The 13,610-nt window shown below is 37.9% G+C and overlaps 2 long non-coding RNA genes across 6 annotated transcripts; one reads left to right on the forward strand and one right to left on the reverse strand.

The window, feature by feature from the left end:
- The first annotated feature begins 140 nt into the window (after positions 1 to 140).
- On the forward strand, positions 141 to 1,944 carry LOC143349529 (uncharacterized). Of its 4 annotated transcripts, none has more exons than XR_013080938.1 (6): positions 141 to 275; positions 404 to 429; positions 866 to 1,031; positions 1,096 to 1,184; positions 1,277 to 1,557; positions 1,618 to 1,944. It is a non-coding gene; the product is annotated as an uncharacterized LOC143349529 (long non-coding RNA). The 4 variants fall into 4 exon arrangements; XR_013080937.1 differs by having other exon boundaries at positions 1,104 to 1,184; XR_013080940.1 differs by lacking the exon at positions 141 to 275 and having other exon boundaries at positions 425 to 531; positions 1,104 to 1,184.
- Positions 1,945 to 3,647: 1,703 nt separating this feature from the next.
- Positions 3,648 to 5,159, reverse strand: LOC143349461 (uncharacterized). 2 transcript variants are annotated; one of them, XR_013080918.1, is made up of 4 exons: positions 5,038 to 5,159; positions 4,432 to 4,750; positions 4,059 to 4,339; positions 3,648 to 3,998 (listed from the first exon to the last, which is right to left on the reverse strand). It is a non-coding gene; the product is annotated as an uncharacterized LOC143349461 (long non-coding RNA). The 2 variants fall into 2 exon arrangements; XR_013080917.1 differs by lacking the exon at positions 5,038 to 5,159 and having other exon boundaries at positions 4,432 to 4,917.
- Between the last annotated feature and the right edge of the window lie 8,451 nt (positions 5,160 to 13,610).

Below are 13,610 nucleotides of genomic sequence, written 5' to 3' on the forward strand. Positions count from 1 at the left end.
TTAGGGTTGTTTTTAATTGTAAAAATAGGTCTCAAAGATTAGTAAATTCAGGTCTACACTTCTAGAAAATACAAATTTAATTACAAAAATAATCTTCAATTAATATTACACTTAATACAGCGTGTATTCTTCCCTTTTGACGATGAACTTTACCACTGATAGTGTTTTATCGCTCCCAAACAAAATTCCTTGAACTACGCCACAAACTATGCACTGCACGAGAGGTAATGGGAAATACTACACCAGCGCCACTCGCGGGGTGCTTCAGAAACAAGGTGTAACCCCAGTTTTCAGTCATTCATATCGTCTCGATAATATCGATAATATCGAGTCGATATGGAATCACTCGACTACACGACATCGTTCGTCGTCACTCATCATTTTATATTATTCGCTGTTGCAGAAGAGTTCGAATGGAAGTAGTAAAAGGTACACAGTTAGGGTAGAATTTTCTGCATAATTCGGTATATTTCACGCTCCACTTATACACGCGTCAATTCGCGGAAAAACCTAACGATTATTGTCGAAAAGGTGTGTGTATGTGGGCGTTTTTTCCCCTCGAAGGCGCGTGCAACAATTAGAGCTATGAATAAAGAGGTACAACTTACGGCGATGAAGTTATACATTGATTGACAAAGAAGTTGGCGCGAAACTTAATTTATACTAGCCCTGAAACAAATTTCTACATAAATAAATGGCCACCGCTGTATCTGAAATTATTACTACTTAAATTTTGGTATTTATGTCTAGATTGAAAGTTTGTAATAGAGTAAAAATACATCAATGATAAGAGACGCTTTAATGTTGGGTTCTTCTAAGAATGTTTTAATACGATATGGTGGTTCAACGGATGTTTGATTTTCAGATCTAGCATCATGTTATTCCAAGAGGTGAGACGCAGTCCCACAGAATGTGATCCATGGTATTGTTCACTGAATCCACAAGTGCATGTGGAGCTTGTAATAATGTTGCATCTTACGAGAGAAGATGCAAGATTGTAGGGCTCAGCCTGAACTCTAGTTATCACCAACGTGAGCATGATTTTCCTATTTTTAGGTTGTAAATGCATTTGCGAAAACAGTTATATGGAATTAGTTTTGTAGGTACAATGCCAACGGCAAGCTCAGGTGTTTGAAAGAACAAGCGAATAGCAGGATACGTAAACCGAACAACTATTAAAGAAAGTGAGTATATTCTATTATGAAATAAATACATATTTATCAGTTTAAGATATGTAAAAAACGAATCATTGTTAAATAATATATTCTTATTCTAGATCATGCGTGCAACATCATAGAAGGGCTGTACTATTGCACGATGCTGAACATGAAGATTATTAGAATTAGAAAAAGTCGTCGCTCAATAATAAAAGCGCGACCATACCTAAAAATTGAAGCTCAATGTGATCAAATGTTAGCAATGCAAAAAGAAAGGATCGAATGTTTACAAAAAGCAATTTAAGATATGCAACAACTCTCTGCAGATTAGAAGGAATTAGTAATAAAATACGTCAACAGCATCGAGATTATGGCATTATTATTAAACACTAATTTACAGGTACATATGTTTAATTAGAAATAATTTATGATACATATACATATACTTTTTTACTTTTAGATTGTATAATTAACGAGCTTGGAGAACCAGGCGTCGGCGAAGAAATAGTTAGTCCACAGAAAACGTGAAATTATGGCAAAAAACTGAAAGAATTCGATTTACAATTGACATTTGTTGTTAAAATTGATGTTACTGTAAAATGTACATTACCTATATGTTTTAGAATAAGACTAGAAGATAGAATTGTTCAAAATATATTACTCGACAATTTAATTTATTTATAAAAGTGTTTTCAATATTTCAAGACGTGTGTTTTTGTATAATAGAATTTGAATAGTGTTAAAACGTTCCTTACGTTTCTATTAATAAAAAATTTAAATCATATTATTTATTCTCCATGCTTTTTATTTACATTCTCTGCCTTTTCTCACGTTTTTTCATGTAATTAATTAGTTATAAACAATTTCTGGAGGCGATACTTATTTATTCCAATATTGCGCCAAAATTGACAAAGTGGCGCCATCTATCGGGATCTTGGAGGAAATAACCGGAGTTCTGTCCCCTCGCCCCCCAAGCTTTGGTGCACACGAATGGTATCGCCATCTAAGAACAGGTCGCGAACTAAACAAAGTTACATCTACCCCCACTCCTGCTACTCCTGATACGCAATATGTACCTTGATTATTCGTTAATAATTCCTTTTCTGAGAATAAAATATGAACTTTTAGAATCGAAGATTATAGTATAGACCCTTGGCAACATTCAGAGATACATTTTATACCCATGGCATGCGTTATTAAATAGTTATTAAACAATACACACTTTAGGAATCTATCGCTAATAATTAATTAATTAGAGGAAGGAGCGTATTAAAATTGGCCCTTGAATGTTGCTAGGGATGTCTACTTTGTTCTCTAATAGCCAAAATATTTGTGTCATTGTTAAAAACTTGATAATTCATCGATTAAAGTCGACAGTCGTAAAAATTTACTTTCCTCTACTTTTCTCCTATTAATTCCTTAATTTCTTTAATTCTAAAGTTAAAAAAGATAATTCGAATCTAATTAAGTTATTCAACCATTTTTCTATGCATTATTTTATCTAATTAATTAGTTATAAACAATTTCTGGAGGCGATCTGTACTTGTTCGAATATTGCGCTAAAATTGACAAAGTGGCGCCATCTATCGGAATCTTGGAGGAAGTATCCGGAGTTCAGTCCCCTCGCCCCCCAAGCTTTGGTGCACACGAATAGTATCGCCATCTACGAACAAGTCGCGAACTAAAAAAGTTACAACTACTGATACGCAATATGTACCTTGATTATTCGCTAATAACTCCTTTTATGGGAATAAAATATGAACTTTTAGAATCGAAGAATATAGTATAGACCCTTGGCAACATTCAAGGATACATTTTCTACCCATGGCATGCGTTATTAAATAGTTATTAATCAATACCTGGAAGTCTGCACACGTTTTCGAACTTTTTAACGCGACACCTTAGGGATCTATCGCTAATAACTAATTAATTAGAGCGAGGAGCGTAGCAAAATTGGTCCTTAAATGTTGCTGGAGATGTCTACTATGTTCTTAAATAGCCAAAATATGCGTGGCATTGATGAAAAGTTGATAATTCATGGATTGAAGCAGGCGGTGATACAGACAGAATGTTCCGACTTCCGATATTTGTTAATAACTATTTAATAACGCATGCCATGGGTATAAAATGTATCCCTGAATGTTGCCAAGGGTCTATACTATATTCTTCAATTCTAAAAGTTCATATTTTATTCCCAGAAAAGGAGTTATTAACGAATAATCAAGGTACATATTGCGTATCAGGAGTAGCAAGAGTGGGGGTAGCTATAACTTTGTTTAGTTCGCGACTTGTTCTTAGATGGCGATACCATTCGTGTGCACCAAAGCTTGGGGAGCGAGGGGATAGAACTCCGGATATTTCCTCCAAGATTCCGATAGATGGCGCCACTTTGTCAATTTTGGCGCAATATTGCAATAAATAAGTATCGCCTCCAGAAATTGTTTATAACTAATTAATTACATGAAAAAACGTGAGGAAAGGCAGGGAATGTAAATAAAAAGCATGGAGAATAAATAATATGATTTAAATTTTTTATTAATAGAAACATAAGGAACGTTTTAACACTATTCAAATTCTATTATACAAAAACACACGTCTTGAAATTTTAAAAACACTTTTATAAATAAATTAAATTGTCGAGTAATATATTTTGAACAATTCTATCTTCTAGTCTTATTCTAAAACATATATGTAACGTACATTTTACAGTAACATCAATTTTAACAACAAATGTCGATTGTAAATCGAATTCTTTCAGTTTTTTGCCATAATTTCACGTTTTCTGTGGACTAACTATTTCTTCGCCACCGCCTGGTTCTCCAAGCTCGTTAATTATACAATCTAAAAGTAAAAAAGTATATGTATGTGTATCATAAATTATTTCTAATTAAACATATGTACCTGTAAATTAGTGTTTAATAATAATGCCATAATCTCGATGTTGTTGACGTATTTTATTACCAATTTCTTCTAATCTGCAGAGAGTTGTTGCATATCTTAAATTGCTTTTTGTAAACATTCGATCCTTTCTTTTTGCATTGCTAACATTTGATCACATTGAGCTTCAATTTTTAGGTATGGTCGCGCTTTTATTATTGAGCGACTACGTCTTCCAATTCTAATAACCTTCATGTTCAGCGTTGTGGAATAGTACAGCCTTTCTATGATGTTGCACGCATGATCTAGAATAAGAATATATTATTTAACAATGATTCGTTTTTTACAAATCTTAAACTCATAAATATGTATTTATTTCATAATAGAATATACTCACTTTCTTTAATAGTTGTATGGTTTACGTATCCTGCTATTCGCTTGTTCTTTCAAACACTTGAGCTTGCCGTTGGCATTGTACCTACAAAACTAATTCCATATAACTGTTTTCGCAAATGCATTTGCAACCTAAAAATAGGAAAATCATATTCACGTTGGTGATAGCTAGAGTTCAGGCTGAGCCCTACGATCTTGCATCTTCTCTCGTAAGATGCAACATTATTACAAGCTCCACATGCACTTGTGGATTCAGTGAACAATACCATGGATCACATTCTGTGGGACTGCGTCTCACCTCGTGAAATAACATGATGCTAGATCTGAAAATCAAACATCCGTTGAACCTCCGTATCGCATTAAAACATTCTTAGAAGAACCCAACATTAAAGCGTCTCTTATCATTGATGTATTTTTACTCTATTACAAACTTTCGATCTAGTCATAAATACCAAAATTTAAGTAGTAATAATTTCAGATACAGCGGTGGCCATTTATTTATGTAGAAATTTGTCTCAGGGCTAGTATAAATTAAGTTTTGCACCAACTTCTTTGTCAATTGTGTAGGAAAACGAATGTAGCAAGTCAGGAATTTTTTCTAATTAATTACCACTTTTTCAATTTCTTGTATACATATTTACTCTCGTCTTTCTATTAATATTGACACGCAAGGTTCCATTATAAATGATTAAATAGAAAGTTAAGGTTATTGCGTAGATGGGTTTGTTGAAGTCTAACGAAATGAAGAATATACAGTGTTCCACAACTCCTGGAAAAAATTTTAATGGGGGATTCTAGAGGCCAAAATAAGACGAAAATCAAGAATACCAATTTGTTGATGGAGGCTTCGTTAAAAAGTTATTAACGTTTAAACTTCCATCAGTATTTAATTTTTTTCTCGAAAATACGTAAGATTTCGGGGGTATGTCTATTCACCAAAAATTATTGTCATTGACCCTCTTAACCGAAAATAATTTTTTTAGAATTAATTAAAAATTGTTTTTTTCGTCGAAAAATTTCAGCAGCTGTCGATTTTTCTTAAAAATTTGTATTGCATTTTTAATAATTTTGTTTGACGCTCTACAGAAAAGTTGTCTAATACTTTTCTGTAGGTACCCATGAGCTCTACTTCAAAAAAAAGTTTCATTGAAATATATTCACTATTGTAGGAGTTATGGTCGTTTGAAAATTGGGCCAGCTTTACGGGGTTTTTCTCACTTTATGATGTCAAGGAACAACTTTTTCAATATTGTTAGAATTTCTACATATTCTAGACTAAAATACGCGTTGTTTGCTTTTTTAAACATTAAAATCCGTCAATCCGTTCAAGAGTTATGACACTTTAAAGATTTGGATGAAATTTCAGAGTAGCATTTTGGGGCCCCACACTAACTTCTCTTTTTTCTCGAAAGTGCGTAGGATTTCATGGGTATGTCTATTCACCAAAAATGCTTGTAATCAACCCCTGTAACTAAATATAATTTTTTTAGTATGATTTGCAATTTTTTAATTTCATTTAAAAATTTCAGTACTTACTCGAATTTTTTTCTCGAAAGTGGGTGGGATTTCGGGGGTATGTGTATTCAGCAAAAATGATTGGGATTGACACCCACAACCAAAAATAATTTTTCCAAAACGATTTGAAATTTTTTTTGCGAATGGAGAATGAATCCCATCCACCCTCTATTAATAAAGAGCTCCTGCGACCAACGATCGTTGGTCGAGGAAGCAACAAACGAAGAGAGTTAAAAGAATTTTTCTTCAAATAAAAATAACTTGCCTAACATAATGCTTAACCAAATACCTGCCTAACTATAAATCTAAATTCGTTTATTATATCAAGAAACAATTCTAAATTCGCAGCCATTAGCTCGGTGTCACCCACGAAGGATAACTTTTCTATCGTGGGTGGCACCGATTACCAGGTCTCACCGCGTGGGGGTTGCTGCGAGTGGAGACCCGAAGGGAGATAGATGGAATCCAAGTTCCATCGATCTCCCTTTTACATCCTTAGAAGCTAAATTACTAAACTAGAGAGATAGAAGGAAGCAATGTTCCTTCGATCTTCTAGTTTAGTCGTGCCAAGTAATTATATCGTTTGAAAAGGGATGAAGGTAAATCGAGGATCGAACCTACTGCCCTTTCTAACTCGACCTCTATAGGAAAACGGATTTAATAAGTAATTCTTAAACCCCGAAACATTAAAAGGGATAAAAAAGAGAAATTTCCTCCCTTAAGCAGTATAATTTTCTCTAGTATCTTAAAGAACAATTTTAAATTCGCAGCCATTAGCTCGGTGTCACCCACGAAGGATAACTTTTCTATCGTGGGTGGCACCGATTACCAGGTCTCACCGCGTGGAGGTTGCTGCGAGTGGAGACCCGAAGGGAGATAGATGGAATCCAAGTTCCATCGATCTCCCTTTTACATCCTTAGAAGCTAAATTACTAAACTAGAGAGATAGAAGGAAGCAACGTTCCTTCGATCTCCTAGTTTAGTTGTGTCAAGTAATTGTTTCGTTTGAAAAGGGATGAAGGTAAATCGAGGATCGAACCTACTGCCCTTTCTAACTCGATCTCTATAGGAAAACGGATTTAATAAGTAATTCTTAAACCCCGAAACATTAAAAGGGATAAAAAAGAGAAATTTCCCCCCTGAAGCAGTATAATTTTCTCTAGTATCTTAAAGAACAATTTTAAATTCGCAGCCATTAGCTCGGTGTCACCCACGAAGAATAACTTTTCTATCGTGGGTGACACCGATTACCAGGTCTCACCACGTGGAGGTTGCTGCGAGTGGAGACCCGAAGGGAGATAGATGGAATCCAAGTTCCATCGATCTCCCCTTAACATCCTTAGAAGCTAAATTACTAAACTAGAGAGATAGAAGGAAGCAACGTTCCTTCGATCTCCTAGTTTAGTTGTGCCAAGTAATTATTTCGTTTGAAAAGGGATGAAGGTAAATCGAGGGAGACGCGACGCGACGCGATACGACGCGATGCACCATGCAATAGTGCAAAGAACGAGATACGCGACACCCGAACCGAGTAACCGGTCAAAAGGGTCAGCTCGTTGCCTCTTGGCAAGTCCGATCGAAGGGGAAGGGAATCGACGCACCCGACACAGAGGTTCCCCATTTCTCCCACGCATCCTGTTGGGAGCCAACTGGACCCAACTCGGGATGTCTGACAAAGAGAGGGAGCGTGTGTCGGGGCTACCGCAGACAGGAACAGTCCCTGATCCCCTCTGCGGCCGAAATACCCTTTCCCTTGGATCGTCTCGCCAGAGGACGGCAACTGACCCTTCGGACGAGCTAAACGGCCGATCACTTGCTTTCTACATGCAAGCAGTGGTGATCGAAACGAGAAACGAGGGAACGGGTGAACGAGAAGCTAGTTGGTAAAGAATTACTTGGCATATACGCGGACGCATACATGGGAGTAAATGTACCAAGCAATTATTTCGTTTAAAAAGGGGTGAAGCTAAATTGCGGGAGACGCGACGCGATGCAGACCCGAGGATCGAATCATGTTTCGAGAAACGAAGGATCGAGAGAACGAGAAGCTAAGTTAATAATTGCTCGGTATCGCGGCCTTAAAACTAAATTTACCCTAAGGGCCTTAGAGATAAAAATCCCTCGATGTCCTTGCGTTGTCGTCCCACGATGTCCAACGATGGCCTGTAAGTGAGCTGAAACAAACAAAAACAGGCGGCATTTACGATTAGTTAAATATAATAAACTGGCGAACACGAAGCCCTGAAATAAAATAAATGGATCGATCGATGTCCTTGCGTTGTCCCACGATGTCCCGCGATGTCCAACGATGGCCTGTAAGTAAGCTGGAACTAAAAAAGTTTGCATTTGCGATTAGTTAACACAACATATACGATAAGCAACGTTTAAGCAAGAATAAAATAGAGGAACAAACACATTCGCAAACAAGGAGCCAGAAGTAAAATATGTAAGAAGACCAGACAAATGAAAGCGAGGCAAAACGATAGATTCAAGCCCAGCAGACATTTGAATGTCGAAAAAGAAGTGAGAAATTGGAGATTGAGATATCACTCGCCACTGTGTCGATAGTGGTCAGTGAAACAGATTTTACATCGGACAAACCAAGCAAGGAACCAGTAGTAAAATATGGAACGGGACCAGAGAAGTAAAAGCAAGATGTAACCCAACATTCAAGCCCAACAGACGCTGGAAGTTCGAAAAAGAAATTAGACATGGGAGATACAGAACTCGCTCGTTGCTGGCCACTACTGGTCACTAATGGTCAGTTTTGGTGACTAGAGTTGACCAGTGGTCGTCCAGTGGTCAATAGTGGTGAGTAAAGGTGGAGCGCAGACCCGTGAGGTTCCGTCATGTCCGCCAGCCTAGAAAAGAGAGAGCGAGAGAGAGTTCGTTAGCCTCAGGTAGAAGAGTTGAAGGGGTGGGGAAGAACGTCCTTGGCGAGTTCACCAATCAATTAACGGTTAACCGTGCCTTTGACCGAAAAATGAATATTCTATGCAAAATGGTATTAAAAACGATTATTTATACAACCCACGCTATCCAGCATTATTTAAACTATTGTCTGATGTTAATTAATAATTATTGCAAACAATAGGTATGAAAATATGGACAAATTCGACGAGACTGAAAGTTTCTTTGAATTTCTGTCGAGAACCAAGGTCGCACATCACGTATTCATTTCTTCGATCTTTTGTCCTTTATACGATACTTCCTTTTGTACAAGTTTTCATCTTTTATTTCTTATCAGTAATACCTAATGTATTTTTTCGGCCCGTTTCTCTGGGGCTCTAAAGCCCCATTACCATTTTCATGTCACTTGCAACGTTATAAACAGATTTAGAAATGAACACAAGAGGAAGTGAGACAGAAAATGAAATTTCAGGAATTTTATTATTTTTTAACGAAATGAAAACTGTACGGTCCATAATTGGACATTAATCGATTAAGATTATTTAAAGATTTCAAGATTATTAAAATATGGTAGGATGTACCTCGTTGACAACTACATCGAAAATCTTTATTTATTTAAAAAATAACTCAGTATGGCAGTCAGATTGGGTCATCAAAGTCCATAAGGTGGAAGGTCTATTCGTATAGCACGTGTATGTTTCGCACAGCATCAAAAGAAAAACGGTAGCTTGGAATGTTTATTGTATTTCTTTTACAATCGCGATTCCTACCTAGGATAACTTCGACGAGAATTGTTTTTCTCGAAAATACATAGAATTTCAAGGATATGTCTATCACCAAAAACGATTCTAATTGACCCCCGTAAACGAAAATAATTTTTCCAGAACGATTTGAAATTTTTCAATATAATATTTATAATCATTTAAAAATTTTTTTAATATCTTTAAAACGTTCCAATTGGCCGACACGAGTGTTGTTCTCGCATATTTCGAGATTAAACCCCTCGATGCTTGAATATTTTCCAAATTTACGATCCAAAATACACAACTTCTCTTCGTGTACATTAATGCATGTTTTGTTGGGTGTTGCAACATATTGTTTTGCGATTTTAGTAACGTAGTTTACGTATCATTATTAAAATCCTGTATAATTTACTGATAAGAAATGAAAAATGAAAACTTGTACAAAAGAAAGTATCGTATAAAGGACAAAAGATCGAAGAAATGAATACACGATGTGCGACCTTGGTCCTCGACAGAAATTCAAAGAAACTTTCAGTCTCGTCGAATTTGTCCATATTTTCATACCTATTGTTTGCAATAATTATTAATTAACATCAGACAGTAATTTAAATAATACTCGATAGCGTGGGTTGTATAAATAATTGTTTTTAATACCATTTTGCATAGAATATTCATTTTTCGGTCAAAGGCACGGTTAACCGTTAATTGATTGGTGAACTCGCCAAGGACATTCTTCCCCACCCCTTGAACTCTTCTGCCTGAGGCTAACGAACTCCCCCTCGCTCTTTCTTTTCTAGGCTGGCGGACGTGACGGAACCTCACGGGTCAGCGCTCCACCTTTACTCACCACTACTGACCACTGGCCGACCACTGGTCAACTCCAGTGACCAATACTGACCATCAGTAACCAGTAGTGACCAGCAATGAGCGAGTTCTGTATCTCCCCTGTCTAATTTCTTTTTCGACCTTCGAGCGTCTGTTGGGCTTGAATGTTGAGTTACATCTTGCTTTTACTTCTCTGGTCTCGTTCCATATTTTACTACTGGTTCCTTGTTTGGTTTGTCCGATGTAAAATCTGTTTCACTGACCACTATCGACACAGTGGCGAGTGATATCTCAATCCCCAATTTCTCACTTCTTTTTCGACATTCAAATGTCTGCTGGGCTTGAATCTATCGTTTTGCCTTGCTTTCATTTGTCTGGTCTTCTTACATATTTTACATCTGGCTCCTTGTTTGCGAATGTGTTTGTTCCTCTATTTTATTCTTGCTTAAACGTTGCTTATCGTACATGTTGTGTTAACTAATCGCAAATGCAAACTTTTTTAGTTTCAGCTTACTTGCAGGCCATCGTTGGACATCGCAGGACATCGTGGGACAACGCAAGGACATCGATCGGTCCATTTATTTTATTTCAGGGCTTCGTGTTCGCCAGTTTATTATATTTAACTAATCGTAAATGCCGCCTGTTTTAGTTTGTTTCAGCTCACTTACAGGCCATCGTTGGACATCGCGGGACATCGTGGGACGACAACGCGAGGACATCGAGGGATTTTTATCTCTAAGGCCCTTAGGGTAAATTTAGTTTTAAGGCCGCGATACCAAGCAATTATTAACTTAGCTTCTCGTTCTCTCGATCCTTCGTTTCTTGAAACATGATTCGATCCACGGGTCTGCATCGCGTCGCGTCTCCCGCAATTTAGCTTCAGCCCTTTTTAAACGAAATAATTGCTTGGTACATTTACTCCCATGTATGCGTCTGCGTATATGCCAAGTAATTCTTTACCAACTAGCTTCTCGTTCACCCGTTCCCTCGTTCCCCGTTTCGATCACCACTGCTTCCATGTAGAAAGCAAGTGATCGGCCGTTTAGCTCGTCCGAAGGGTCAGTTGCCGTCCTCTGGCGAGACGATCCAAGGGAAAGAGTATTTCGGCCTTAGAGGGGATCAGGGACTGTTCCTGTCTGCGGTAGCCCCGACACACGCTCCCTCTCTCTGTTAGACATCCCGAGTTGGGTCCAGTTGGCTCCCAACAGGATGCGTGGGAGAAATGGGGAACCTCTGTGTCGGGTGCGTCGATTCCCTTCCCCTTCGATCGGACTTGCCAAGAGGCAACGAGCTGACCCTTTTGACCGGTTACTCGGTTCGGGTGTCGCGTATCTCGTTCCTTGCACTATTGCATGGTGCATCGCGTCGTATCGCGTCGGGTCGCGTCTCCCTCGATTTACCTTCATCCCTTTTCAAACGAAACAATTACTTGGCACAACTAAACTAGAAGATCGAAGGAACGTTGCTTCCTTCTATCTCTCTAGTTTAGTAATTTAGCTTCTAAGGATGTAAAAGGGAGATCGATGGAACTTGGATTCCATCTATCTCCCTTCGGGTCTCCACTCGCAGCAACCTCCACGCGGTGAGACCTGGTAATCGGTGTCACCCACGATAGAAAAGTTATCCTTCGTGGGTGACACCGAGCTAATGGCTGCGAATTTAAAATTGTTCTTTAAGATACTAGAGAAAATTATACTGCTTCAGGGGGGAAATTTCTCTTTTTTGTCCCTTTTAATGTTTCGGGGTTTAAGAATTACGTATTGAATCCGTTTTCCTATAGAGATCGAGTTAGGAAGGGCAGTAGGTTCGATCCTCGATTTACCTTCATCGCTTTTGAAACGAAATAATTACTTGGCACAACTAAACTAGGAGATCGAAGGAACTTTGCTTCCTTCTATCTCTCTAATTTAGTAATTTAGCTTCTAAGGATGTAAAGAGGAGATCGATGGAACTTGGATTCCATCTATCTCACTTTGGGTCTCGACTCGCAGCAACCTCCACGCGGTGAGACCTGGTAATCGGTGCCACCCACGATAGAAAAGTTATTCTTCGTGGTTGACACCGAGCTAATGGCTGCGAATTTAGAATTGTTCTTTAAGATACTAGAGAAAATTATACTGCTTAAGGGGGGAAATTTCTCTTTTTTATCCCTTTTAATGTTTCGGGGTTTAAGAATTACTTATTGAATCCGTTTTCCTATAGAGATCGAGTTAGGAAGGGCAGTAGGTTCGATCCTCGATTTACCTTCATCCCTTTTTAAACGAAATAATTACTTGGCACAACTAAACTAGAAGATCGAAGGAACGTTGCTTCCTTCTATCTCTCTAGTTTAGTAATTTAGCTTCTAAGGATGTAAAAGGGAGATCGATGGAACTTGGATTCCATCTATCTCCCTTCGGGTCTCCACTCGCAGCAACCTCCACGCGGTGAGACCTGGTAATCGGTGCCACCCACGATAGAAAAGTTATCCTTCGTGGGTGACACCGAGCTAATGGCTGCGAATTTAAAATTGTTCTTTAAGATACTAGAGAAAATTATACTGCTTAAGGGGGGAAATTTCTCTTTTTTATCCCTTTTAATGTTTCGGGGTTTAAGAATTACTTATTGAATCCGTTTTCCTATAGAGATCGAGTTAGGAAGGGCAGTAGGTTCGATCCTCGATTTACCTTCATCCCTTTTCAAACGAAACAATTACTTGGCACAACTAAACTAGAAGATCGAAGGAACGTTGCTTCCTTCTATGTCTCTAGTTTAGTAATTTAGCTTCTAAGGATGTAAAAGGGAGATCGATGGAACTTGGATTCCATCTATCTCCCTTCGGGTCTCCACTCGCAGCAACCTCCACGCGGTGAGACCTGGTAATCGGTGTCACCCACGATAGAAAAGTTATCCTTCGTGGGTGACACCGAGCTAATGGCTGCGAATTTAGAATTGTTTCTTGATATAATAAACGAATTTAGATTTATAGTTAGGCAGGTGTTTGGTTAACCATTATGTTAGGCAAGTTATTTTTATTTGAAGAAAAATTCTTTTAACTCTCTTCGTTTGTTGCTTCCTCGACCAACGATCGTTGGTCACAGGAGCTCTTTATTAATAGAGGGTGGATGGGATTCATTCTCCATTCGCAAGAAAAATTTCAAATCGTTTTGGAAAAATTATTTTTGGTTGTGGGTGTCAATCCCAATCATTT

This window comes from Colletes latitarsis, chromosome 13 (genome assembly GCF_051014445.1).
Source record: "Colletes latitarsis isolate SP2378_abdomen chromosome 13, iyColLati1, whole genome shotgun sequence".
Lineage (NCBI taxonomy): Eukaryota > Metazoa > Arthropoda > Insecta > Hymenoptera > Colletidae > Colletes > Colletes latitarsis.